Below are 24,901 nucleotides of genomic sequence, written 5' to 3' on the forward strand. Positions count from 1 at the left end.
GAACAATTTTAATTTTTTCTTAGGCTTCATATGAACTTGTGATATTATAGTTTAGAGTTAATAGTTTTGTTCACAGCATAGTTCATTCAAATATTCCTTAATACACCAATGCTTTTGAAGTGCTTTTAAATATAGTTTACAAAAGAATAGAATTATCAAGTTGAATCTAAAGTATCACTTAACAACTTCAAGAAGAGGGAATTCTTCTTTAGCAAAGGTACGAAAATAAATGCAAAATATTAATATTTAATAATGAAAGCAGGTTGCTTGTGTGGAACAAGTATATCTGAAATTCAATTACCTGTCATGGAACGTAAACCCATCGTAAAATTATCATCCAGGATAGTTTTTCCCGGACAATTTCACTTGTAACTCAGTTTCATAACTGAAATAGTTATATACATGTCTCTTTAAACAAACCATATGGAACATCAGGAATATAGTCTACTTAATTTACCTGAATTTTCTCTTCTGTTTCCAAATCCTCAAATACTAAAAAAAAAAGAAGTTTAATGCTATATATTAGAACTCACAGGTTCTTAATCTACTCCCTTCTAAGTCTCAATTATTACACCAAATGACACAGAACAAAGTCTCATTTTAGAGAAATAGTGTAAAATGGTTAATTTATAGAAGTGGTCATTGATGGGGAAAGAAAAAAGGTAAATAGCATTATAACTTGAAAGACTTTGTGCTAAAGAGTTTTAATTTAGTAGAACACGCACTCTACTTGATTTTTATTATTATTATTATTATTGTAATCAGTAAGATTAGCCTTCATAAACAAATGCTAAGTCATAGCATGTTACACCACAATACTGGGGATCAAGCTGTCTTTTAGCCTCAACTCAGTGGAAAAGCAAGTTCAAATTACTCCCAGTCTCACTCAACCTTGTCCGCCATTAAATATTACAATACATGATAGAATGGATGTAAATGTGACCCTTCTGGAGCTGTCACTCACTGGGATAAAAGGTTCACTGATGTGCCAAATAAACAGTCAGTCAAAGCAGATAAAGTTACAGCCATGCTGGAATTGTTACATTCTCCTCTCAGGTTGCCAGTAACAGCAGATTTCATTACAGAGTGCTGCCACATTAAATAGCCAGTTCCAAATATCCTGCCTTCTATATTGAATAATTACTTATTCACTAAAAGGATAAAAAGAAGAGTTATGAATGGGGCTCTTGTCAACAGTGAGGCAGAAAACAGCTGACATGTGGTTTATGTTACATATGTTGCAATATCCAACAATTTATGGTCACAGAGAAAATGGAATGCAAATTATATCATGATATTTCTGACTGAATTCTTTTTTGGCTTTTGCAATGATCATATTAATCAATTAACATACAAAAAGAATTAAGGTAACTCAAGTAGAATTAATTTACTTTTTCATACCATCAACCATTTCGCTCAATTATACTATTTATCTTCCTTATGATACAGTTAAATTCATGTGAATACTAGAATGCTAGGGCCCAATGCATTGTTATGTACTACATAGATACATTATATCTAAGCATAAAAGTAATCCAATAAAGTAGCTTTTTCTCAAGGCTGAGAAAACTTACTTTTTGATGTTATACTTTTCAACATCAATTCCACTTAAAGCTTTACCATCTACTTCTTTTAATTTCACCTTTCCTTTTGGTCAAAAAAATTCAAACAATAATACAGAAATATTGTTTAAAAATCAACTATCCCATCACAAATAATTTAGTGTATAACTTACTGACCTTCATATATACATATCTTTCATACCTTTTTCTCAAATAGAAAGGGATGCTATTATACAGTTTTACAACTAGATACTTTGTTTTCAAAGTTTTTAATTTTTAAAAAGGGTGAATTTGGCACGAATAATTTAATGTTCTGCTTATCTTTAAATGTTACACTAGTACTGGTACTAACAAAAGCAAAAGATCAAGAACTAGTATCAGAAAACTTTTCTCACTAGAGTGACTTTAGTTAGGACCTTAAATCTGTTTTTCACTTCATAATTCAGAATACTATAAACCACAGCTAACTTTATATTAAACATGTTTTTGTTTGTTAAGTTGTAAAGTAATATGAACAAATTATAACATCTATGAACTTGACTAGACTCCTCAAGAAGATGGTCTTCCTTTTTTCTTTTCTTTTTTTTTTTTTTTTTTTTTGAGACATACTTTCACTCTTTTTGCCCAGGCTAGAGTGCAATGGCATGATCTCGGCTTACTACAACCTCCGCCTTCCAGGTTCAAGTGAGTCTCCTGCCTCAGCCTCCGAGTAGCTGGGCTTACAGGCGTCCACCACTACGCCTCGCTAATTTTGTATTTTTAATAGAGACGGGGTTTCTCCGTGTTGGTCAGGCTGGTCTCGAACTCCCAATGTCAGGTGATCCGCCCGCCTCGGCCTACCAAAGTGCTGGGATTACAGGCGTGAGCCACCATACCTGGCCAAGAAGATGGTTTTCAATGGGTACTTAGGCAAGTAGGGAATAAGGTAGAAATTAAAAGTTAATTATTTTTCCTTTGCGTCATTAAACAGAAACTATTTCTCCAGAAGCGATCTTCTATTAAAGTTTCCATTTAAAAGATTTGGTACAGGCCAGGCACCGTGGCTCACATCTGTAATCCCAGCACTTTGGGAGGCCGAGGCAGGTGGATTGCTTGGGGTCAGGAGTTCGAGACTAGCCTGGCCAAGGTGGTGAAACCCCGTCTCTACTAAAAACACAAAAATTAGCCAGGCATTGTGGCACGCGCCTGTAGTCCCAGATACTCGGGAGGCTGAGGCAGGTGAATCACTTGAACCAGGGAGGCACAGGTTACAGTGAGTCAAGACCAGCCACTGCACTCCAGCCTCGGTGGCAGAGCAAGATTCCATCTCAAAAATAAATAAATAATAAAATAAAAGATTTGGGGCCGGGCACGGTGGCTCAAGCCTGTAATCCCAGCACTTTGGGAGGCCGAGACGGGCGGATCACGAGGTCAAGAGATCGAGACCATCCTGGCTAACACGGTGAAACCCCGTCTCTACTAAAAAAATACAAAAAACTAGCCGGGCGCGGTGGCCGGCGCCTGTAGTCCCAGCTACTCCGGAGGCTGAGGCAGGAGAATGGCGTAAACCCGGGAGGCGGAGCTTGCAGTGAGGTGAGATCCGGCCACTGCGCTCCAGCCTGGGTGACAGAGCCAGACTCCGTCTCAAAAAAAAAAGATTTGGTACAATCATATTTGAAGAAGACAGAAAAACTCATTGTAGTAATATAACAAAGGCTTCAAAAAGTCACTTACTTTATAACAAAAGATAATTACCTATATCAAAATCAGCAACTTTCAATGCTCTAAGAAAATTAGAGGAAGGATCCTGATGCCAGCAGTGTCAGGAGATCGGAATATCCCCCAATCGAATTACCAGGCTAATACTTTATGGCCTCTCTCTGAAACCCTTTGATCCAAGGGTCTTAAAACAATTAGATGAATAAAATTAAACAATTTTGTATCTTTTATTGAGTATTTTTCCTGCTAAGAAATGATCATGTTTATCTTTCACAAATACTTTTTTCTTTTCCCTTTGCTGTTTAAATTGACAGAGATTTCCTTTTCTCCAGGAAACTAGAGAATAAATTTTATAATATTCATTCTCATCCAATATATCTGAAAATCAATACATAAAACACATGAGCTTCCCAAAATCTGTAACCTCTAAGACCTGTAAGTGGCTACACAGTACCAGAACCAATCTCTTTAAGAAATGGCTTCTTCTCCAAGCTAGAAACTGTTCAGAGTCCTTTTACTTCAAGAAAAGGCAAGAAAACCCAACCCAAGTAACTGCAAAAATATACTATCATTAAAAAACAAAAAAACACAAGAGATACATGTGGATGTGACAGCTATAATATTTTCATGTGCAGTAGCCAATTGTTTAAAATACATTTCAAATCTACAATTACCAAAACTGTTCTAATAGAACATCAGCAACCAAGGACTTTCAGAAAATTTTTCTTGTGTTTAATAAATTATATTCCCTCTCTTGTTCCATTATATAAAGACATGTCTAAATTCTTTCAAGGATGAAGGATTCGAAGATTTGATCTTGAAAGAAAGGCAAATTGCTGAGTCCTTTTCACTATTCCTTTCACAAGCTATAATTATAAGTTCAAATGGTAACATACCACAATGTCAACTTCTAAAGTTTTATAACTTTCCCCAAACTTTTCCTACTACTCACACAAAAAATATACTATGCCTAAATACCTGAAAAATAAGCATGGTGATTAAATATTTTTAGAAATGGAAAATGATAAAGAAGTAGTTAGGAATTAATTTTATTGCCAAAGAAGAAGTTCCTTTGCTAACTGTAAATCAGGAGAGATTCTCAAAGGAGACTACAAATTGAATTCCAAAAGCAGGCATGACTATGAAAACTAAGTATATAAAGAAGTAGAGAGAAAAAAAGACTGAAGAGAAACCTGTTTGAATGAAATAAAAGGAAAACTAGGTCAATGAAACAGTAAAAAAAAACAAACAAAAACTTGTATTTTTCCATAACTTTCCACATGTGCATGTATTGTCTTTCCAACCACACTGCAAATTCCTTGAAGACAGAAACTATGTCTTACATTTCTTTATATAGCTCATTCAGTGAGTGGTGTTTTGCACATAACTGTAATTTAGCTTTTTTTAAATTGATGAGTTATGACTAAATGTCCCTGAACCAAATTCTGTACCCATGCATTACAATTAAATCTGACAGATGCTTAAATTATGTCCTAATTTGAAGTGCTGCACATATCAAAAAGTTACTTCAAAATCCAGATTAGCTTTTAAAGGAAAAAGTACAGGACAATTACTATTTTTCAAGGCCAAAAAGAAAAATCATCTTGTGCTAGTATTTTAGTAGTGACAAACATATATCCCAATATTTTCATTATTAATAATACTGCCATTTTTTAAAGCTGTCCTTGTGCTAAGCATTTTTCACGTAATATCCCATTTCATTCATTCATTGACTCAAGAGACATTAGAATCCCTGATATATCAAGCCACGGAGAAGACAATGACAAGGATCACCTCATCTTACTGACAAAGAGAGCTTCATTCTTAAATTGTTCTACAAAGTGTAGTTCTTGGAGTTTATCAAACCATTTTCACTCATAAACTAAGGAATTGTTTAAAGTTAGTTCTATTATTTTATGCATGCAATTACAAAATATTCCTAAGTACAATCTTCAAGTTTTATTTCATAAAAATTGTTTTAACTTATTAGTTGACATTTAAATCAAATATGTTGTAACAAGATCTATGTTATGTCCCCCAAGGGAAAAATAAAAACCAAAAACTTTCAATTAATAGACTCTCTAGAGCAAGAGTCAACAAAACAGCCAGACAGTAAACATTTTAAGCTTCAAAGGCTATATGGTCTCTTCTTTCATAGGAAGATATCTTTTACGATCCAAATGTAGAGAAGCATTTCCTAAAACAATAAACCAAAAGCACAAATGACTGAAAACACAGCTTCATTAACATGTTAAACTTCTATTTAAAAATACATATTCCTTAAAGAAAGAAAGAAAAATAGGTAGAAAGGGGGCACAGGCTGACAGAAGATATTTTCAATGCATACAATCAAGTGAGGATCAATATCTACAATATATAAAGAATTCCAGTAAATCTATTTTTAAAAGACAAACCCTACAGAAAACCAAGAACAGGCAAATCACAGAAGAGAAAAGCTGAAAGGCTAATAAGTATCTGAAAAGATGTGCCATCTAACGTACAACTTCACTAGTAATTAGGAAAATGCAAATTAAAACCATAATTAGATTCCATTTCCTATCCACCAGAAGAAACTCTTATTCATAGATGATCTAAGTATAAATTGGCACAACTACTTGAGAGCAAATTGGTGATCTAATGAAATCAAAGATACATACACCCTTTGACGCAGCATGACACTGTTAGGTACACATGCTAGAAAAACTCTTGCAAATTAAGACAGATACAAGAGGAATATTAATTGCAGCATTGTTTTAATAGTGAGAAAAACAAGCTACATGTATCAACAGAAGGAATGGATAAGTAAATTGTGGGGTTTTTTCCAATCAATGGAATAATATTATAATGAAAAAATATGAATGACAGTTGTATACATCGACGTCGATAAACATGAACAAGCAGTTGAACAGGCGGAGTATGGCTTAAACAAAATTTCATTTTCCCCATAAAATTCTAAATAAGTTGATGATAGAAATAAAAATATAAAACTTCAGGTAGAGAGTGAGGAATCACAACTATGGAAGACGATCTTTAAAGCTAACAATTGTCGTGAAAAATATACCTGAAAAATGCTAGAAGTGCCGGAAAAAAAAAACACACACACACACACAGTTAATATACTCTGTTCTGGTTTCTCCTCAGTTGTTTCATACCTGGCAGAATAGCTTTCATCTTAACACCTCCTCCCCAAAAGTTTTCAACCTACTTTATTAGGAAATGGGTTCTCAAATTAGGGTCCATGGGCTGTTACAGATCACCAAGAAACTACAGAGACAATTTTGTGTGCATTTTTAGAAAGTGAACCCATAACTTTCACCAGGTGCTCAAAGGAGATTGTGACTGATTTGGGTGAGGGCTTTATTCCAGAATTGATATCTGGTTTTATAACAGAAATCAAATGGAAGCAACATTTTCTTTACAATCAAATTAGCCAGACATAGTTATTCTGTAAAGGAATAAACAGTAGTCAAAAGAAGACAATTTCATAAAGGTTCCTCCACTGCTTCTGAACTCATTTCTATTGTAATGTTTGTTAATTAACTAATATTAACATAAGACTAAAATACTTAGTTCACTAATGTATATTTCTAACTTCATTTTACAGATAAAAAAGGAAACTCAAATGAATTATTCAAGTTTCCACAAAATATGTAATAAATTTGTGGAGAAGTTGAAATTCATAACCTTAAATCTTAAAGTGAAGCTTTAACAGGATTGTTTTCATCTACAACTTAAGCAAAAAAGCAAAATACTGCCATTTCAAAAAGTCATGCACATGAAGAGCTAGTGGTAAAAGGCCAATGAACATAGAATTATACTACAATCTTTGAGACATAAAAAAGAGTTTGTTAATCTTTATCAACCATTTGCTGTTGTCTGAGCCATCTAAACAGGTACTGAATGCCCGTTGTGCAAAATCTCACATTAGCACACACTCTAGTGAGATAGCAAAAGTAACATAACTATACCTTTTCAACTATTCTTTTTTAAAAATTCAAACAGTAGTAGTACCCTACTGCCACCGTTTCATGATTATACTGCACAAAGCAGCTGTTTATCCACTCACAGCAACCAGCAGGTGAACCTGATTCAATATTTATCACAGGCTTTCACAGATCACTGCTAACCAAGCAAACGTTTTAATTAAGCTGGAACTTGCTTCAAAGAGCTCATTCAAGATGTCAATCAGCAGGCAAGGGATCAGATACAGTGTCAGGTGAGAGTGTGTAATACAAATCCACAACTTTCTTCATCCCATCGCTGTAAATTAGCCTGCTCTAAAGTTCAGACTCTGATTGTAACAGACTGCCAGTCTCCTGGAATGTGTAACTGAAGTCACTCAAATTCTATTGTGAAGGTTGTAAGCAATATGTTAAACTGCAATGGGCTAGCACATTAAGACAGATCCTTTTCACGGTTGTTTTTTGATACCATAAGTGTTTGTTACCCTACTCTCCACTTACTGTTTACTTTCTTGCCTAGTGTAAATGGGAATTCCTTAACACAGTTGCTCCAGTTTCTGAAAAGTCTGTGTTTCAGTAGAGTAAATCAATAAGAATTCTCAGTTTAAGAACAAGATCATAAAGATGACTGACCTGCTATAAATCAAAAATTATCCTGGTATAATAGAACTTTACATAGATGTGATTATAGCAATGAGTCTCAAAGCAGTGACGAGTCACACTGATCAACTTCATGAGAAAAACCCAGGGTGTTTATAAAAAATAAAAAGTGGAAAAGAAGACTCAAACGAGAAAAATGGGGAAGTGGGCGGGTAGGGGGAAAAATCTCTTCTTTAAATAAGAATGCCAGCTAAGAATTGTACATAACATGATAGAATTTTAAAAATCACCATTTTGTAACTTTCATGTACTAACTGATTCAGACAAGTTACATAAATGGATGCTGAAATCTTTCAGTGAAAAGTTTTTAGGGAACAGAATATTGACAAAGTCTCAAAATGTCACCCCACAGATTATTCATTAATTACAAAAGGAAAATGTACCTTTACAATGAAGAGACCTGGCGGTGACCACTTTAACCAAGTGGTGAAATTCAGCATCAGTGGTATTGAGACTAACTGGCTTCATATGCCTCCTGATAAAAGAAACATACTCATGTGCCCATCTTCAATAAAACTATATGATTACTAAATCCAAACAAACAAGACATGAATCAAAAAGAACCTGGGAATAGAGAAACTGGTAAAAAGACATATATGTATTATTTAGTTGGTGAAAATTAATCCAATCGTAATTTATGATATGTACACTTGGTTATAGATTGTATTTCAAAAAGGCTTTTAAAAACTCCTATCCCTTGGGAGTGCAGGTAATTTTTACTTTCTCCTTTAGGGTATTTTTCGAACTTTCTTCAATGAACCTTTTAAAATGAGAAAACAGGCCGGGCGCGGTGGCTCAAGCCTGTAATCCCAGCACTTTGGGAGGCCGAGATGGGTGGATCACGAGGTCAGGAGATCGAGACCATCCTGGCTAACACAGTGAAACCCCGTATCTACTAAAAAATACAAAAAAAACCAGCCGGGCGAGGTGCCGGGCGCCTGTAGTCCCAGCTACTCGGGAGGCTGAGACAGGAGAATGGGGTAAACCTGGGAGGCGGAGCTTGCAGTGAGCTGAGATCCGGCCACTGCACTCCAGTCTGAGCCATAGAGCGAGACTGTCTCAAAAAAAAAAAAAAAAAAAAAAAGAAAACAACACTATCCTATCATTTTCCACATATTAGCCAAAATGCTATAAATAAAACATATGAAATAGAGATTTTTGCTTCTATGGGCTTTAAAAATTAAATTAGTTATTATTAACATACAAGTATCTATAAAGCAGCACTACCCAATAGGATTTTCTGCGATGACAGCATATTTGATATCTGCACTATTCAATATATTTGGCATTAGCCGCATGGGCACTTGAAATGTAATTAGTACAACTAACTGAATTTTAATTTTAATTAATCAAAAAACATAAATACATGCGGCTAGTGGACGGAATACATTTAAAGTATTATCAGAGATTCTAGAAAACCAATGGTTATTGCAGGTGCACATATGTGTGAGAAATTCTCTTCGTAAATTCAACTTAGAAAGGAAAAAGGAAAAGTACACTGTAAAACTTGTGTGTTCATAGGTAAAAATGGGTTCTGCAGGTTGCAGCTCATGAAAACTGGGTCCACAATTTTTGTAGATTAGTAAACTACTTTTCTTAATCTTTTTTCTTCTAATCTTTGTCTGAATTCCAATCAAAATCCTAGCATGATTTTTTTTTTTTTTTTGGTAATCTAAAATATGTCTCTAAATTTAATCTTGAAAATAAATAAGTGAGAATAACCAAAACTTTTTGGAAAAACAGGATGGGGCCGGGTGTGATGGCTCACACCTGTAATCCCAGCACTTTGAGAGGCCCAGGCAGGCATATCACTTGAGCTCGGGAGTTCAAGACCAGCCTGGGCAACATGGCAAGACCTCATCTCTAAAAAGAAAAAGAAAAAAAAAAAAGATGGGCAAGTAGGGTATATATTTCTACAGCTGTAACAATTTCAAATATATGATAAAGATGCTGTATTAGCCACCTCTATGGACACGTGTCCACCCATTTACTCTGAAATCATCTGTATCCCCTGCCGAAAGGCTGAACCTACTATCCACATTAATAACACATGTCCAAAGACACTCTCAGGCATAGCAAGATCAATTAGTTTCACTTTCCCAAGAATTTGTATTTGGGGCATTTAGACTGAGTTGATTAAGGACAGAGAATAGGCCACATTATTTGGTAGATTTTAGGCTTTCACTTTGAGATGTCATGGTAAGGTCATATGAAAGAGTGTGAGTATCCAGAAAAACCAATCTACATAAAACAATGAGAAAACTTTGCTGAGAAATGCAGATGTCACACTAAAGGCCCCAAAGAGAACAGAGAAGCTGCCTAAAAACTTTTCCATTCCAATGAGGGGAATTATATCTCCTGCATGATCTTTCTTTTAGTGGGTTTCTATTTCTTAAAAAGCAGATCATTCCCTTAAAAATCCAATTTAAAAATGGGCCAAAAATTTGAATAGATATTTCTCAAAAGATATACAAATGGCAAACAGGCATATGAAAAGGTGCTCAACATCACTGATCATTAGAGAAATGTAAATCCAAACTACAATGAGATATAATTTCATCCCAATTAAAATGGCTTTTATTGGCTGGGCACAGTGGCTCGCACCTGTAATCCCAGCACTTTGGGAGGAACAGGTGTGTGGATCACCTGAGGTCAGTAGTTCGAGACCAGCCTGGCCAACTTGGTGAAACCCCATCTCTACCAAAAATACAAAAATCAGCCAGGCGTGGTGATGCACACCTATAATCCCAGCTACTCAAGAGGCTGACACAGGAGAATCGCTTGAACCCAGGAGGCGGCGGTTGCAGCAAGCTGAGATCGTGCCACTGCACTCCAGCCTGGGCGACAGAGTAAGACTCTGTCTCAAAAAAAAAAAAAAAAAAAAAAAAGGCTTTTATCCAAAACACAAGCAATAACAAATGCTGGCGAGGATGTGGAGAAAAGGGAACCCTTGTACACCATTGGTGGGAATGTAGATTAGTACAACCACTATCAAGAACAATTTGGAAATTCCTCAAAAAACTAAAAATCGAATTACCATATGATCTAGCAATCCCACTGCTAGGTATATATCCAAAAGAAAGAAAATCAGTATATCGAGGAGATATCTGCACTCTTATGTTTATTGCAGCACTACTCACAATAGCCAAGATTTGGAAGCAACCTAAGTGTCCATCGACAGATGAATGAATAAAGAAAATGTGGCACATACACAATAAAGTACTATTTAGCCATAAAAAGAATGAGATCCTGTCATTTTCAGCAACATAAATGGAACTGGAGGTCATTATGTTAAGTAAAACAAGCCAGGCACAGAAAGACAAACTTTGCATGTTCTCCCTCATTCGTGAGAGCTAAAAATTAAAACAGGTGAACTCATGGAGAGAGAGAGTAGAAGGGTGGTTAGCAGAGGCTAGGCAAGGTAGTCTAGGGAGGGGACAGAGTGGGGGTTGTTAATGGGAACAAAAAAAGTAGTTAGAAAGAATAAATAAGACCTAGTATTTACTAGTACAATAGGGTGAATATAGTAAAAAATAATGTAATTGTACATTTAAAAATAACTAAAAGAGTATAATTGGATTATTGGTAACACAAAGGATAAATGCTTGAGGTGATAGATACCTCATTTACCCTAACATGATTATTACACATTGCATGCCTGTATCAAAATGTCTCATGTACTTCATAAGTATATACAGCTACTAGGTACCCACCAAAATTAAAAATTTTTTTAAAAAGCAAACCACCCTTTTTAAACCAGGTAGCATTTCAAATCTGTGGGAGAAATTATTCAACTAATATTTAGATGAATGACTATTTGGGGAAAAAAATTAGATCCTATCTCCCACCTTACATCAAAATAATTTACAGTTGAATTAAAGATCAATATATAAGAACTGAAACCATGAGACTTCCAGTCTAATATGGTAGATTAGGTACACATATTTGCTCTCCTTCCCACCTAAAACACCACTAAAATAAACTTACTTAGTAGCTGAAGTTGCAAACTGAGGTCCACAAATCATACCTGGTTTACAATCATGTTTTGAATGGCTACACAGAGTTTTATAAATTTGAACCACTTAAAAATTATGAGATGAAAATCCATAGTGTTGGTTTCTTCTAGAAAAACTGGTTGACTGGCCACATTAGGCCTGTATTCTTACAGGACAGCAATTCACTAACATTGACTAGATTGTCACATTTGGATGAGACATATACTCTCAAGATATCATAGTCCCTGCCACTTAAAGAATGTAAGCACATGCACTTAGACCCCTTCTTTCATTCATGCTACCTATCTGGTGCTCATTTAAGTTGCCAATCCTGGTTACAGAAGTGTAAAAAGGGCCGGACGCAGTGGCTCACGCCTGTAATCTCAGCACTTGGGAGGCCGAGGTGAGTGGATCACTTGAGTTCAGGAGTTCAAAATCAGCCTAGCCAACATGGTTAAACCCTGTCTCTACTAAAAATACAAAAATTAGCCAAGCGTGGTGGCATGGACCTGTAATCCCAACTACTCGGGAGGCTGGGGCAGGAGAATCACTTGAGCCAGGGAAGTCAAGGTTGCAGTGAGCTGAGATCCCACCATTGCACTCCAGCCTGGGCAACAAAGTGAGACTCTGTCTAAAAAAAAAAAAAAGAAAGAAAGAAAGAAAGTACACTCCACAGAGTGGGAAGGGGCTTGAGCAAGAGGCTCAAGAGTACCGGTTACAAAACTTTCTGAGGTTTAAATACTCTCTAGAGGTTTCCCATTGGTTATTTTGCTGCACACTATGTAAATGAACACGTGGCCTGTGACCAGTCTGATTGGTTGTGGGAGGCGACCAGTCAGAAGCGGAAAGGAAGTTACAGTTACATCCTATGCAAATGAAGACACGGCCCATGACCAGTCTGATTGGTTGTGAGAGGGGACCAATCAGAGGCTGAAGTGAAGTTACAAAGTTACACCCTATGTACATGAAGACTGGTTCTGGGAAGTAGAGGTACTTTCCATTCTTTCATCTGCCATTCAGTAGAAAGGCGGGGTGTTGCAAACGGAGTAGCCTCTGATCCTTTCGTTACTTGGGCATGGAGAGGTGAGTTTTTCTTTTTGATTCACTTTTTCCTGTCAGTGTGAATCAGCCTTAGGTTCCCTGCCTCCAGACCCTATTCTCCTGCCTCAATTTCATTATTTTTTTCTGTATTTTTTACCTTTTTATTTTTAATTTAATTTTTTTAGAGACAGGTTCTCATTCTGTCGCCCAGGCTGGAGTACAGTGATATAATCATAGTTCACTGCAACGTTGAACTCCTAGGTTTAAGCAATCCTCCTGCCTCAGCTTCCTGAATAGCTGGGATTATAGGCACATGCTACCACGCCTGGCTACTTTTTGTGGTTTTTGTCTTTTTTAAATTTTTCTTAAGATACAGGGTCTCTCTCGTGCGCCCATGCTGGAGTTTAATGGCACAATTATGACTCACTTCATCCTCAGCCCCCAACCTCCCGGCTCACGTGATCCTTCCAGCTCAACCTCCCAAGTAGCTGGGGCTACAGGTGCATATCACCACATCAGGCCACCATTTCATTCTCAACAGATATTGAAGGCTCAATGAACATTACTGGTAGAAATAAGCAACAAAATAAATAAATCTCACATTAACTAAAACTGCACATGAAAACATTTGTTATTGACTAAAAATTGTCCGAAGAATCAATAATAGCCACCAGAAAAAGAACTAAATGACAGAAGACATAATCAATAAAAACCTGGTGTGCCTGGTTTTTGATGTGAAAAACATAAATTAATGAATGAAATGTCTTCCCTATAAACATTACATAAAATTAGTAAATGACAAAAAATAAAAGAAGAAAAGCTATTTGACAAATAGACTGATAACGGGATTCTCATAAATTTTTTTCTGTAAAATCTTCGATTTTACTAGAATTTTTATAAGCAAATATCACTTTTATAAAAACAATTACATTCAAAGAAAACATATACAGAAAACAATATACAGGGTAGAGATACTACCAAAAGGAGAAGTAACTAGTTTTTCAGGGCTTGCAGAATCATTTTACTCAATTTGATAAGACTTTCCTCTTACTAATAGATCCAGTATGTGCCTTCCAGGAAAAATGCACCAAAAAGTGCCAAGGAAGAAAGGGAACTGACGGACTATCCAGTAAGGCCAGTCAAATCAATCACATAGGTTAATGAGATGACTGAATAGAAAAACAGACTGCTCTCACATCTACTATTGTTCAGAATATTAGATTAAGGAAAGAGCTGAGACAAGATTTCCTTATGGAAGGACAGGAGAAAACATAACATGGTTATAGCTAAGGAAAAGAAATCAATAAAAAGGAGGAAAATAATCGACAAACATCCAGTGACATGTAAATGTGCAGTGGGATGTGAATGGAGAAAAGTTTGTGTTTAAAAAAGAAAAGGCACTGTATGACTAATATGGGGACCAACAAGTTTTCAGTTTAAAGGTGGGAGGGTTCCAAATGACAACAAAGTCCAATGTGTAGTGGTGTTGTTGAATTAATGGCTAAATTAGGTCGTAAGTTTCAAGAAGGCTGAGGAACTATGGTCAAAATAGGAGATCATCAACAAAGATCACGAAGTACCCCTGGATGGTGACTGCTTCTCCTACTCCAGATTCACAGAGTAACAAGGAGAATCTGACATTTTTACTGCCCTGATGTGTGCCTACTTCACTAAACTTCAAAAGCACCTATCTTTAAAAGATTCATACATGTTTCCAATGCTGTTGTCAATATCAATTATCTACTGAATGAAACACTAACCTTGCACAAGTAATGCAACATCTGGCTTATAGTAGTTTTCACTTAGAACAATGCATATATTTGTTTAAGTTTTCCAAAAGGCCAACATTTAAAGAAACAATAAATGTCCTTAAAAATATGAATGTATGGACTTCTGCTTTTAGCCATAAGAAAAAACAGAAATCTTATCCTTGCACCATAAACTACTAACAAATTGAACAAGATACATGAAACAATAGTTTTCAGACACTGAATTGTGATCTCAGAGAGGAAACAATGAGGTGATAACTACATTACTTTACTTCTACAGATGAAAACACAATAACTGAAAAAAAAAATCCACTAGTAAGATTAACACCAAATTAGAAACAGCAGAAGAAGAGATCAAGGAGCTTGACAAATCAGTGATAGAAGATAGACAAAATGAAGCACAAAAAAGAAAAAGTAGCTTAAAAAATGAACATATAGTCAGTGAGGTATAATATCAAGCTGTCTAATATACACATAATTGAAGTCTGAAAGAGAAAAAATCAGTACTTAAAAAAACATTTTTTTCATGAAACAAATTTTTCATAATTTGATGAAAACTATAAAACCACAGATCCAAAAAGCTCAATGAGCCCCAAGCACACAATAAACACATACATACCTTAGTTGAATTGCTGAAAGCAGAGATAAAGATAGAATTTTTTTTTTTTTGAGACGGAATTTTGCTCTTTTTGTCCAGAGTGATCTCAGCTCACTACAACCTCCACCTCCTGGGTTCAAGCGATTCTCCTGCCTCAGCCTCCTGAGTAGCTGAGATTACAGGCATGTGCCACCGTGCCTGGCTAATTTTTATATTTTTAGTAGACACAGGGTTTCATCATGTTGGCCAGGCTGGTCTCAAACTCCTGGCCTCAGGCGATCCACCCGCCTCAGCCTCCCAAAGTGCTGGGATTACAGGCATGAGCCACTGCGCCCAGTCTAAGATAGACTTTTTAAAGCAGCCACAGATTACGCTATAGAAACTATGTAAGACAAGCCAAGGGCAAAAAATATCTTCTAAGTGCTGAAAGAAAGAAAATGTCAACCTAAAATTCAATACCCAGTGAAAATGTGTTTCAAAACAAAGCAACGGTCCCTATCAATAACCCAATGAAGTTTCTTGCAGAAACAGAAAAATCCATCCTAAAATTCACATGGATTCTCAAGGAACCCTGAATAACCACAATAACCTTGAAAAAGAACAAAACTGGAGGTCTCACATTTCCTGATTTCTAAACTTACTACAAAGCTACAGTAAGCAAAACAGCATGGTACTGGCATAAAAACAGAAAATAGACCAACGGAATAGAATAGAAATTCCAGAAGCCAATACCCACATATATGGTCAAATAATTTTCAGCCAGCCTATCAAGACCATTCAATTGGGAAAAGAACATTTTCATTTCAATGGGAACATTGAACATTTCAAAGGAAAAAGGTCATTCAATGGGAAAAGAACATTGTTTTTTTCAACAAATGGTGCAGGGAAACCTGGATATCTACACACAAACAATGAAGTTGTACCATTATAACATATGCAAAAATTAACTCTAAATGGATCAAAATCTTAAATATAAAAGCTAAAATCATAAAACTTTTCCAAAGGCACTGGCAATAAAAAATAGATAAATTTGACTTCATGAAAATTAAAAACACTTATGTATTATAGACCACCATCAAGAGTAAAAAGGCAACATACCAAATGGGAGAAAATATTTACAAATCATGTATCTGATAAAGTATTAGTATCTGGAATACATAAAGAACTTCCACAACTCAACAACAACAAAAACAATCCAATTCCAAAATGGACAAAGGCAACATCATACTGAATGAGCAAAAGCTAGAAGCACTTCCCTTGAAAACCAGCACAAGAAAAGGAAGCCCTCTCTCACCACTCCTATTAAACATAGTATTGGAAGTCCTGGCCAGGGCAATCTGACAAGAGAAAGAAATAAAGGCCATCCAAATAGTAAGAGAGGAAGTCAAACTATCCCTGTTTGCAGATGACATGATCCTATATCTAGAAAACCCGATAGTCTCAGCCCAAAAGCTCCTTAAGCTGATAAACAACTTGTCAGGATACTAAATCAATGTGCAAAAATTACTAACATTCCAATTCACCATCAACAGTCAAACTGAGAGCCAAATCAGGAACACAATCCCATTCACAACTGCCACCAAAAATAAAAAATAAATAAAATAACTAGGAATACAGCTAACCAGGTACGTGAAAGATCTCTCTACAAAGGGAACTACCAAGCGCTACTTAAAGAAATCAGAGATTTCTTACAAACAAATGAAAAATCATTCCATGCTCATGGATAGGAATAATCAATATCATTAAAAAGGTCATACCGCCCAAAGCAATTTACAAATTCAATGCTATTCCTATTAAACTACCACGGACATTCTTCAGAGAACTAAAAAAAAACTATTTTAAAACTCATATGGAACCAAAAAAGAGCCCAAAAAAGCCAAGGCAACCCTAAGCAAAAAGAAAAAAGCTGGAGGAGGCATCACACTACCCAACTTCTAACTATATTACATGGTTATAGTAATCAAAACATCATGGTACTCGTACAAAAACAGACACATAGACCAAGGAAACAGAATAGAGAGCCCAGAAATAAGGTCACACCTACAACTATCTGATCTTCGACAAACCTACCAAAAACAAGCAATGGGGAAAGGATTCCTTATTCAGTAAATGGTGCTGGGATAACTGGGTAGGCATACGTAGAAGATTGAAACTGAACCCCTTCCTTACACCATATTCAAAAATTAACTTAAGACAGATTAAAGACTTCAATGTAAAACAAAAACTATAAAAACCCTGGAAGACAACCGAGGCAATACTATTCTGGGCATAGGAATAGGCAAAGATTTCATGATGAAGACATCAAAAGCAATTGCAACAAAAGCAAAAATTGACAAATGGAACCTAATAAAACTAAAGAGTTAATGCACAGCAAAGGAAACTATCAACAGAGTAAACAGACAACCTACAGAATGGGAGAAAATTTTTGTGAACTATGCATCTGACAAAGGTCTAATATCCAGCATCTATAAGGAACTTAAATTTACAGAAGAAAAACGAACAACCTCATTAAAAAGTGGGCAAAGGACATGAAGGGACACTTTTCAAAAGAAGATATATATGCAGCCAACAATCCTATGGAAAAAAAGCTAACATTAGTGATCATTAGAGAAATGCAAATCAAAACCACCACAATGAGATACCATCTCACACCAGTCAGAATGGCTATTATTAAAAAGTCAAAAAAAAAAAAAATGATGCTGGTGAGGTTGCAGAGAAAAAGGAACACTTGCGCGCTATTGGTAAGAATGTAAATTAGTTCAACCATTGTGGAAGACAGTGTGGCAATTCTTCAAAGACCTAAAAACAGAAACATCATTTGACCCAGCAATCCCATTACTGGGCATATACCCAAAGAAATATAAATTGTTCTATTATAAAGACACATGCACAAGTATGTTCATTGCAGCACTATTCACAATAGCAAAGACATGGATTCAACCTAAATGCCAATCAATGGTAGACTAGATTTTAAAAATGTGGTACATATACCTATGGAATACTATGCAGCCATTTAAAAAATGAGGTTGCCCAAATGTCCATCAGTGACAGACTGGATTAAGAAAATGTGGCACATATACACCATGGAATACTATGCAGCCATAAAAAAGGATGAGTTTGTGTCCTTTGTAGGGACATGGATGCAGCTGGAAACCATCATTCTTAGCAAACTATCACAAGAACAGAAAACCAAACACCGCATGTTCTCACTCATAGGTGGGAACTGAACAATGAGATCACTTGGACTCGGGAAGGGGAACATCACACACCAGGGCCTATCATGGGGAGGGGGGAGGGGGGAGGGATTGCATTGGGAGTTATACCTGATGTAAATGACCAGTTGATGGGTGCTGACGAGTTGATGGGTGCAGCACACCAACATGGCACAAGTATACATATGTAACAAACCTGCACGTTATGCACATGTACCCTAGAACTTAAAGTATAATAATAATAATAATAATAATAAAAAGAAAAAAAAAAGGAGGTCGCATCCTTTGCAGAAACATAGATGGAGCTGGAGACCATTATCCTTAGCAAACTAATGCAGGAACAGAAAACCAAATACCACATGTTCTCACTTATAAGTAGGAGCTAAATCATGAGAACACATGGACACATAGAGGGGAACAACACACAATGGGGCTATCAGTGGGAGGAGGGAGAGGATCAGAAAAATAACTAATGGGTAGTAGGCTTAATACCTGGGTGACAAAATAATCTGTACAATAAACCCCTACCACACAAGTTTACCTATATAACACACCTGCACATGTATCCCTTAACTTTTTAAAATAAAAATTAAATTAAAAAAAAATGGGGCCGGGAGTGGTGGCTCACGCTTGTAATCTCAGCACTTTGAAAGGCGAGGCAGGCGGATCACTTGAGACCAGGAGCTCAAGACCAGCCTGGCCAATATGGAGAAACCTGGTCTCTACTAAAAATACAAAAAATTAGCCAGGCATGGTGGCATGCACCTGTAATCCCAGCTATTCGGGAGGCTGAGGTGGGAGGACTGCTTGATCCTGGGAGGCAGAGGTTGCAGTGAGCTGAGATAGTGCCACTGCACTCCAGCCTGAGCGACAGAGTGAGGCCCTATTTCGATAAAGGGCAAAGGACTTGAATAGACATTTCTCCAAAGAAAATACACAAATGGCCAATAAGCAGAAGAAAAGATGCTCAACATCAGTAATCATTAGGGAAATGCAAATCAAAAACACAAGACACCATTTCATACCCACAAAAATGGCTATTCTTTTAAAAAGTACAACAAAACAGATAATGAGGTTGGCAAAGATCTGGAGAAATTGGAACCCTTGTGCATTGCTGATGGAACTTTAAAATGGCACAGCCACTGTGAAAAACAGCTTGGCAGTTCCTCAAAAAATTATATATAGAATTACCATATGGTCCAGAAATTCCACTCTAAGGTGTATACCCAAAGGAACTGAAAACAGGGACTCGAACAGATATGTACAACAATGTTCACAGCAGCATTATTCAAAATACCAAAAAGATGGAAACAATCCACATGTCCACTGGCAGATGAATGGACAAACGAAATGTGGTATATCCATATGATGGAATATTATTCAGCCATAAAAAGAAATAAAATTCTGACACATACTACATGGTAGATGAACCTTGAAAACATTATGCTAAGTTTTAAAAAAGCCAGACACAAAAGGACAAATATTGTATGATTCCACTTACATGAGGTACCTAGAGTAGTCAAATTCATAGAGACAGAAAGGAGAATGGCATTTTTCCAGGGACTGGACAATAGGGAAATACAGAGATATTGTTTCATGGGTATGGTGTTTCAGTTTGGAAAGATGAAAAGGTTCTGGCACTGGATAACAGTATATGAATATGCATAATACCACCGAATTTACACTTAAAAACAGTTAAATGGTAAATTTTATGTTATATATATTTTACCGTTAAAAACATGAAGGTAAGAAAAAATCTGAAAAAAATCTTTGCAATGCAAATGTTAAATAAAGCTCTACAAGCTAATAGAAAAGTTACATAATATAGAAACTTGGACCTACACAATGAAGGGCACTAGAAGTGAAAAACTGGAGGGTTAAGGAAGAAATTATTTTCTTCATTTGTAAATATGTACATAGCTGATGATTTAAAGCAAAAATAACAAAACACTGTGAGGGCTATGATAAATGTAGAAGTAAAATATTTGACAAAAATGGCACAAAACATGGGAGAGTGGACATGGAAGTGTATTGGCAGAAGGTTCCTACACATTATTTGTGAGTTGAAATATTATTTGAAGGTACACTGTGGTAAGTTTAAGATGCAAAGTATGAAGCAACTCCCAAAAATAAAAATAAGAGGTATACTTAAGAAGACAACGGTGAAGGTAAAAGAGAATCCTAAAACATGTTTAATTAATTCAAAGAAGACAGAAAAGGGGAATAAAGAAAAGTTGGAATAAACAAAAAACAAATAGTAACCACAGTGATAATTATACTGAATGTAAATAGTATAAGTGTTCCAATTAAAAAGAAGAGGTTGTCAGATCAGATAAATAAAGAAGACAATTATTTATAAGAAACCTATCTTAAATCTAAAGACACAAATAGGTTAAAAATAAAAGGATGAAAAATATATACTATGGAAATATTAATCCTAAGAAAGCTGGAGTGGCTATATCAATGTTAGCCAAAATGGATCTCAGAACAAAGATATTTCATAATGACAGATGGGTTAATACATCAAGAAGACATAATAATCTCAAGTGTGTATACAGCTAATAACAGAGCATGAAAACCCATGAAGCAAAAACTGGTAGAATTGAAAGAAAAGGCAAATCCCACAATTATAGGACCCTTATCATATTCTCTAATTCAGTTATAAGTAGACCAAAAAAAAAAAAAAATCAGCAAGGATACAGATCTTAGCAAGATAATCAACAAACCTGACCTAACTGATTTTTATAAATGAATACCCATACTTTCCAAAAACTCACAGAGCATTTGCCAAGACAGATCATCAAATTTAAAAGAATTGAAATCATAGATTCTATTCTCTAACCACACAAAAATAAATTAGAACTCAATAAGAGAAAAAGATCTAGGAAAAAAACACCTAGTTAGTGTTTATCTAGACTTCTAAATAAATCTTGGGTCAGAGAAAAAATCACAAGGGAAATCAGAAAAAAATGTAACTACATCAAAATGTGTGGGATACAGATAAAGAAGTGCTTAGAGGGAAATGTATAGCTTTCACCGGTGTTTTATTTAGGAAAAAAAAAAAAAGGTCCAAAATCAGTTATCAGCTATTTAAGTTTCAATCTTCTTTTTTTCTTTTTTCTTTTTTTTTGAGATGGAGTTTCGCTCTTGTTGCCCAGGTTTGAGTGCAATGGCACGATCTCGGGTCACTGCAGGCTCCGCCTCCCAGGTTTAAGCAATTCTGCTGCCTGAGCCTCCCGAGCAGCTGGGATTACAGGTGCCCATGACCACGCCTGGCTAATTGTATTTTTAATAGAGACAGGGTTTTGCCATGTTGGCCAGCCTGGTCTCGAACTCCTGGCCTCAGGTGATATACCCGCCTCAGCCTCCCAAAGTGCTGGGATTACAGAGGTGAGCCACCATGCCTGGCCAAGTTTCAATCTTATGAAGCTAGCAGAAGAGCAAATTACATCCAAAGAAAGTAAAATAATGGCAATTAAAAAAAAAAAAAAAGCAGAAACCAATAAAATAGAAAATGGAAAAAACAGAAAGTCAACAAAAACTTTTTAAAAGATCAATAAAATGGATAAACCTCTACTACCTATTATAGATTGAGCAAAATGAATTCTAGATTGAGCAAAAAAAAAAAGGAGATAGACACAAATTATGAATATCAGACATGAAAGAGGGCATATCACTGCAAATCCTACAGACATTTAAAGAAATAAGAGAATATTCTGAACATTATGCCAATAAATTCAAAAACTTGAATGGACAAATTTATTGAAAGATACTAATTACTAAAACTGACTCAGAAACAGAAAATGTGAATAGTACTATATTCATTTTAAAAATTAAATTTAAAAGTAAAAATCTTCCCAAAAATAACATATAAGGGCAAGATGGCTTCCCTGGTGAATTCTATCAAAAATTTAAGGAAGAAGTAATACCAATACTTCCCAACTTATTTTATAAAGCCAACATTACCTTGATATCAAAGCCAGATAAAGACATTACAAAAAACTATAGACCAATATTCTTATGAACATAGATGCAAAGAATCCTTAACAAAATTTAGCAAATCAAACCTAACAACTGTAAAAAATGAGGCCTACACTATGACCAAGCAGGTTTTATTACACTAATTTACAGTCAGGCCAACATTAAAAAACTAATCAATGTAATTTACCATATCAACAGGATATGGGAGAAAAAACATATAATCCTACCAAGGAATGCAGTAAAATTTTAAATATAAAATCCAACATCTACTCATTATAAAAATGTTCAGCCAACTAGCGATAGAAGGAAACTTCTTTAGCCTGACAAAAAGGCATACACAGAACACCTAGCACGAATTTCATACAGAACAGTGAGGGACCAGAATGTTTTCCACCACAAGGTTGTGAACAAGGCAAGGGTATCCATTCTCATCACTCTAATTCAGCCTTGTACTGCATGAAAGGTAAACACCATAAAGGAAGAAGTAAAACAGTATTTTCCACAGAATGAAACATACAACTTTGTGTACCTAGAAAGTCCTGAAGAAACTTCAAAAGTATCAGCTAGAACCAATAAGTAATTTAGCAAGTCGCAGGTTACAGGGTAAACATACAAAAATGAATTCTATTTCTACAATAGTAACGAATAACTGGAAAATGAAATTATAAGTGGAATCATACAATATCTGTCCCTTTATGACTGGCTCATTTTATTTCATATAATGTCTTCAAGTTTCATCTATGTTGTAGTACATGTCAGAATTTCCTTCATTTTTAAGGCTCAATAATATTCCATTGTATGTATATACCACATTTTGTTTATTCGTTTATTTATCAGTGGACATTTTGGTTGTTTCCACCTTTTTGCTATTGTTAGTAACACTCCTATGAACATTGGTGTACAAGTATCTGAGTACTTGCTTTCAATTCTTTTGGATATTTGCCTAGAAATGTTATTTCTGGATCATATGGTAATTCTGCATTTAACTTTCAGAGGAATCAGAAACAAGATTTTTCAGTTGAACATACAGAAAGGAAGAAAATTAGAATGGGCCCTCTGGTACTGGAATGGAACTGGATGTATTGGTATAAACACTCATAATTTTCAGTGTACAGACAGATACAGAAAAAATATATAAATGTATATGTCTATGAGTCTGGGTTTGTATATGTATTGTGTATATTCTCTAGCTGTCTGCTGAAAAGGCCTGGAGCAGCAACTCCAAAAGCAATGAGCAAAGCTAACTCCCAGAACACAGCGTTTAAATGTTATTTTTCACTAAATGGAACCAGGGTTCCTCGGAGAAATGGCTGAATCCAAGACTAGGGCAGGGAAAATATAAGGTGAGCCTAGAACACTATCTTGTGCCAAAAAATAAGGAAGTGTTCCAAGAATGATTGATATATGTCAGAAAGACACAATCAACTTAACTGGCTTCCCATTTGAGTACCAAAACAAATCTTATAATAATTATAACCCACTGAATAAAATGGAAAATCATAAGTCCATAAAGATATAAATGAGTAAATTGAATGTTTTATAAGGACATGTCATTTATATAATTTCAGAGTTCTTCCCCATAAAGTCCTCTTTTATAAAGGCAAAAAGATAACTATAAAGTTATATTTTTTACCTAGCAGATATCATATTAATCAAGTTATCAATCATTAATAATGAGAGAAAATGAAACTGTGTGCCACCTCATAAGATGCAATGAGAAGAAGGCATCACTTCTGTCAGATTCCTGCTGAAGATAAATAACCTCAGTCTTATGAGGAGAAAACCCAAATTAAGAGACATTCTAGCTAAGCTGTAATATTCTGAAGTGTCAAAATCATGACAGTAAAGGAAAGACTGAGGAAGTGTTCCAGACTGAAGAATTTACTAAAGTGATAACTAAATGCAATGCATGGTTCTAACTGGATTCTTTTGCTTTTATAAAAGCATTATTGGCCGGGCGCGGTGGCTCAAGCCTGTAATCCCAGCACTTTGGGAGGCCGAGACGGGCGGATCACGAGGTCAGGAGATCGAGACCATCCTGGCTAATATGGTGAAACCCCGTCTCTACTAAAAAATACAAAAAACTAGCCGGGCGAGGTGGTGGGCGCCTGTAGTCCCAGCTACTCGGGAGGCTGAGGCAGGAGAATGGCGTAAACCCGGGAGGCGGAGCTTGCAGTGAGCTGAGATCCGGCCACTGCACTCCAGCCTGGGCGACAAAGCGAGACTCCGTCTCAAAAAAAAAATAAAAATAAAAATAAAAAATAAAAGCATTATTAAGACAACTGCTAAAATTTAAACCGGTTCTGAGTATTAGATGGCGACACTGAATCAATTTTTTAACCTCCTGATTCTTATTGGTTATATTGTGATTATGTATAAGAATGCCTTTGCTTATAAGACATAGACACTAAAGTATTTCAGGG

General features: G+C 35.8%; 1 protein-coding gene across 1 annotated transcript in view; it reads right to left on the reverse strand.

The window, feature by feature from the left end:
- BRIP1 (BRCA1 interacting helicase 1) overlaps positions 1-24,901 on the reverse strand; it is a 176,837-nt gene that overhangs the window by 126,412 nt on the left and 25,524 nt on the right. The window lies entirely within an intron of this gene.

Source organism: Macaca mulatta, chromosome 16 (assembly GCF_049350105.2).
Source record: "Macaca mulatta isolate MMU2019108-1 chromosome 16, T2T-MMU8v2.0, whole genome shotgun sequence".
NCBI classification, from domain to species: Eukaryota; Metazoa; Chordata; class Mammalia; order Primates; family Cercopithecidae; genus Macaca; species Macaca mulatta.